At 36.3% G+C, this 5,756-nt stretch overlaps 1 non-coding gene across 1 annotated transcript; it reads right to left on the bottom strand.

The window, feature by feature from the left end:
• Positions 1 to 907: 907 nt before the first annotated feature.
• LOC148094299 (U1 spliceosomal RNA) lies at positions 908 to 1,071 on the bottom strand. Its single transcript, XR_015716454.1, has one exon. It is a non-coding gene; the product is annotated as a U1 spliceosomal RNA (small nuclear RNA).
• Positions 1,072 to 5,756: the final 4,685 nt, after the last annotated feature.

Raw genomic sequence — 5,756 nt, 5'->3', positions numbered from 1 at the left:
AGATTCCTCAGTCTGTTCCATGCTTCTGTCTCTGGATCTATTTTGTTCATCAGTTTATTTTGTTTATTATATTCCACATATAAGTGAGATCATGTGGTACTTGTCTTTCTCTGAATGGTTTATTTCACTTAGCATAATACTTTCTAGTTCCCTCCATGCTGTCCCAAAAAATAAAAGATCTTTCTTTTTTATAGCTGCATAGTATCCTGTGGTGTGAACAAGCTCTACCTTTTTTATCCATTCATCTAATGATGGACACTTTTGCTGTTTCCAGATCTTAGCTATTGTAAATTGTGCTGCTATGAACATAAGAGTGCATAAATTCTTTGTGATTGGTATTTTGGATTTCTTAGGATATATTCCTAGAAGTGGTATCACTGGCTTAAATGGCAGTTCAGTTTTTAATCTTTTGAGGAAACTACATACTGCTTTCCACAGTGGCTACACCAGTCTGCCTTCCCATCAGCAATGTACTAGGGTTCCCTTTTGTCCACACTCTAGCCAGCATTTGTAGTTCATTGATTTGTTGGTGGCAGCCATTCTGACAGGTATAAAGTGCTACCTCATTGTGGTTTTAATTTGCATCTCTCTGATGATTAGCGACATCGAGCATTTTCTCATGTGTCTCTTGGCCATCCGTATGTCCTCTTTGGAGAAGTGTCTATTTAGGTCCTTTGCCCATTTTATAATTGGATTGTTTGTCCTCCTTTTGTTAAGTTGTATTAGTTCCTTAGAAATTCTGAATATTAACCCTTTATCACATGTGTTGTTGGCAAATATGTTCTCCCATACACTGGGCTCCCTTTTCATTTTCTTGATGGTTTCTTTTGCTGGGCAGAAGATTTTTATTTTTATTTTTGATGCAGTCCCATTTGATTATTTTCTCCGTTTCTTTTTTTTTTTCCCTCAGGGGAGAGCGTGAACACAGTCCCCCACTACCACAACTTATGCAGTCGAATTTCCCACATTTGGGGAAATCGCAGGGGTCAGCACAACCGGAGTGCAATGGATAAGCCTCACCCTGGGAAAACCACCTTTGTGATCATAGTATCTCCCCTTCCAGGTAAGTCTCTCCTTCGTTTCTTTTACCCTAGAAGATGTATCAGCAAACATACTGCGATGAGAGATGTCTGAGATTTTGCTGCTTATGTTTTCCTCTAGGACTTTTATGGTTTCATGTCTTACATTTAAGTCTTTTATCCATTTTGAATTTACTTTTTTGTGTATGATGTAAGTTGATGGTTTAGTTTTATTTTTTGCATGTACCTGTCCAATTTACCCAACACTATGTATTGAAAAGACTGTCTTTACTCCATTGTATGTTCTTGCCTCCTTTGTCAAATATTACTTGACCATAATGGCATGTGTCAATTTCTGGGTACTCTCTATTCTGTTCCACTGATCTGTATGTCGTTCTTGTACTAGTACCAGGCTATTTTGATTACAGTGGCTTTGTGGTATAACTTGATATCTGGTATTGTGATTCCCTCCAACCTTGTTCTTTTTTCTTAAGATTGCCATGGCTATTTGGGGTGTTTTTTGGTTCCAAGTAAATTTTTTAAGTGTTTGTTCTAGATGTGTGAAATATGCTATTGGTATTTTAATAGCGATTGCATTGAATTTATAGATTGCTTTGGGTAGTATGGATATTTTAAAGTTATTGATTCTTCAAATCCATGAACATGGTATATTTTTCCATTTGTTTATATCTCTCTCTATTTCTTTTTTTAGTGTCCTGTAGTTTTCTGAGTAAAGGCCTTTTACATCTTTGGTTAAGTTTATTCCTAGGTATCTTATTTATTTTTTTAGTTGCAATGGTAAATGGGACTGTTTTTTTTAGTTTCTCTTTCTGAGAGTTCATTACTGGTGTATAAAAATGCCATTAATTTCTGGGTTCTAATTTTGTATCCTGCTACATTGCTGAGTTCATTTATTAAATCTAGTAGTTTTTTTAGGTGGAATCTTTAGAATTTTCTATGTATAGTATCATGTCACCTGCAAATAATGACAGTTTTACTTCCTCCTTTCCAGTTTGGATGCCTTTTATGTTTTCTTCTTGTCTGATTACTGTGGCTAGGACTTCCAGTACTATGTTGAATAAGAGTGGTGAAAGTGGACACCCTGTATTGTTCCTGTTCTTAGGGAAAATGGTTTTAGTTTTTGCCCATTGAGTATGATGTTGGCTGTAGGTTTGTCATATATGGCCTTTATTATGTTGAGGTATGATCCCTCTATTCCCACTTTGCAGAGAGATTTTATCAAAAATGGGTCTTGGATTTTATTAAATGCTTTTTCTGCATCTATTGATAAGATCAGGTGATTTTTGTCTTTCAAATTGTTTATGTTATGTATGTTGTTTATTGTTTTGCAAATATTGTACCAGCTTTGCATCCCTGGAATAAATCCTACTTGGTCATGGTATATGATCTTTTTAATATATTGCTGGATCCATTTTGCTTATTTTTTGTTGAGGATTTTAGCATCTATATTCATCAGTTATATTGGCCTGTAATTCTCTTCATAGTATCTTTATCTGGTTTTGGAATTAGGCCAATGCTGGCCTCATAAAAAGAGTTTGGAAGTGTTCCTTCCTCTTGGATTTGTTGAAATGGTTTGAAGAGGTATATGTTAATTCTTCTTTGAATGTTTGGTAAAACTCCCCTGTGAAGTCATCTGGGCCAGGACTTTTGTGTGCTGGGAGCCCTTTGATTACTGCTTCAACTTTATCAGCAGTTATCACTCTATTTATGCTTTCTGACTCTTCCAGAATGAGTTTTGGAAGGTTGTATTTTTCTAGGAACTTATCCATTTCATCCAGGTTGTCCAGCTTGGTGGCATATAGTTGTTTATAGTATTTTCTTACAATCCTTAGTTTCTGTTGGGTCAGTTGTTATTTCACCTCTTTCATTTCTGATTTTGCTTATTTGGGTCCTCTCTCTTTATTTCTTGATGAGTCTGGCTAAAGGTTCATCAATCTTGTTTATTTTTCCAATGAAACCATCTCTTGGTTTCATTGATTTTTTGTATTGTTTTTTAGTCTCTATGTCATTTATTTATGCTCTTATCTTTATAATTTATTTCCTTCTACTTACTCTGGGCTTTTCCTATTGCTCTCTTTCTAAGTTTTTAAATTGTAGGTTTAGAGAGTCTATTAGAAGTTTTTCTTGTTTTTGGAGGTAGTTCTATGAACTTCTCTCTCAGGACTGCTTCCATGATCTTCCTTAGATTTGGCATTATTGTGTGTTCACTTTCATTTGTTTCCAGAAATTTTTTAATTTCTTTCTTGATCTCTTTGGTAACCCATTCATTGTTTAAAAACATGCTATTTGGCCTCCACGTATTTGAATGTTTTTTGTGTTTTTATTGTAGTTGATTTCTAATTTCATGCCACTGTGATACAAGAAGGTGCTTGATATGATTTCAATCTTCTTGAACTTGTAGAGACTTCCTTTTGTCCTAACATGTGGTCTGTCTTTGAGAATGTCCCATGTGCACTTGAGAAGAATGTATATATCATATGTTGGGGGTAGAATGTTCTGTAAATGTCAATTAAGTCAATCTGATCTAGGGTATTTTTTAGGGTCACTGTTTCCTTGTTGATTTTTTGTCTGGAAGACCTATTCAATGAAGTCAGTGGGGTGTTAAAGTCCCCTACTATGACTGTATTGCTGTCAATCTCTCCCTTAAAGTCCTCTAGAAGTATTTTTATAAGTTTATTTGCTCCTATAATGCATGCATATAAGTTTTCAGGGATATATCTTCTTGTTGGATTTATCCCTTTAGTATTATGTAATGACCTTTCTTGTCTCTCTTTATGGTCTTCATTTTGAAGTCTATTTTGATAATATGAGTATTGCTCCCCCTGCCTACTTTTCATTTGCATTTGCATGAAAAAATTTTTTCCATCCCTTCACTCTCATTCTGTATGAGTCTTTTGTTCTGAGGTGGGTCTCTTGCAGCATATATATGGGTCATGTTTCCTTATCCATTCAGCCACCCTATATCACTTTATTGGGGCATTTAATTCATTTACATTTAAGGTTATTATTGAAAGATACTTATCTACTCTACTGCCATTTTATTTATTTATGCCCATGTTTCTCATTCTCTTTATTTCTACTTCTAATTATAGCAACCCCTTTAACAAGTCTGCTAGTTTTGTAGTGATAAACTCCTTTAGCCTTTTATTTTATTTTATTTTATTTTATTTTATTTTATTTTATTTTATTTTATTTTATTTTATATTTTATTTTATATATTTTTTGGTCTGGGGAGCTTATTTCACCATCTATCTTAAACGATAATCTTAATGGATAGAGTAGTCTTGGTTTCAGTTCCTTGTTTTGCATTACTTTGAATACTTTATGCCATTCCCTTCTGGCCTGTAGAGTTTCTAATGAAAAGTCAGATGACAGCCTTATGGGGGCTCCTTTGTAGGTAACAGATTGCTTTTCTCCAGCTTCCTCTAAGATTCTCTCTTTGTCTTGAATTCTTGGCATTTTAATTATGATATGTCTGGGCATGGGACTCTCTGTGCCTCCTGAACTTGTGTGAATTTTTCCTTGACCAAATTAGGAAAGTTTTCTGCCATTATTTCATCAAACAGATTCTCTAACCCCTGATTACTTTTGACTACCTCTGACACTCCTATAATATGAACATTGTTATGTTTCATGTTGTTCCACAGCTCCCTTAGACTGTCTTCCTGTTTTTTAATTGATTTTTGTTTTTGGGTCTATGATTGAGTGATTTTTTTTCTACCCTGTCTTCTAATTTACTAATCTATTCTTCAGCTTCCTCTAAAATGCTGTTTATTCCTTTTATTTCTATTGGTCACTTTTCATAATTTCTATATCTTTTTTTATGCTGTTGAGCATCCTTATAATCAGTATTCTGAACTCTGTATCTGAGAAATTGCTTATCTCCATTTCATTTAGTTCTTTTTCTGGAGGCTTCTCTTGTTCTTTCATTTGGGGCTTGTTTTTTGATCTCCCCATTTTGGCTACTTTTTTGGGTGTGTTTCTAAGTATTAGAAACTAGGACTCTCAGTATTTTGGAGGATTTCTGGTACAGGCCAATGTCAGACAGTTTGTGACTGGCTCTGAGTATCTTGTTTGGAGCTATCAACAACACTAGGCTTGAGGTCTCCTCTGCTGGGGCTGGGTGCATTTGGATAGGACCAAGATGCACACCAAAGTCTACTTTTCTATGCATGCACCCGAAGCAGATCAGGCAAAGGCTCAAAGCACTCAGGTCTGCCTTTGCCTGTAGACTCATTAATCTGATTCTTTTAATGAGCCTCAGGCTATAGAAGCTCCACAAGGTGGGGCAGACCGGTTGTTATCAGTCTCTTAACAAGCCTCAGGCTGTAGAAAATTCTCTGGGCAGGGTAAGAGGCTTTCTAGCAGGGTGAGGCAATTGCTTCCTCCTTCAAGCAAAAGCCCAAAATTTTCTACCGGAGAAAGATGTCCTCCACAGTCTGGAGGAATGACTCTGCACAAAAATTTAGGTGGGCGTCCCCCGATCTCACTCTCCAGAGCCACAAACCCAGACTTTCCCCACACAGTGCCAGTCCACTCCACTCCCCCTCCACCAGAGCCCAAGGTGAGTGGCTACACACAAAACTTTGTGCATTAGTTGGGTCTTTAACAGGGTACCTGCAGTTCCAGCTGCTTCTCCCTGACAGACAGAAACCCTGCTGCTTTTCATAGCCAGACATTATGCGGGCAACTTTCTCAGTTCTGGTGCTCTTGGTT

The sequence above is a fragment of the Miniopterus natalensis genome, chromosome 1 (genome assembly GCF_054644295.1).
Source record: "Miniopterus natalensis isolate mMinNat1 chromosome 1, mMinNat1.hap1, whole genome shotgun sequence".
NCBI lineage: Eukaryota > Metazoa > Chordata > Mammalia > Chiroptera > Miniopteridae > Miniopterus > Miniopterus natalensis.
This window is presented reverse-complemented; position numbering and strand designations above follow the sequence as displayed.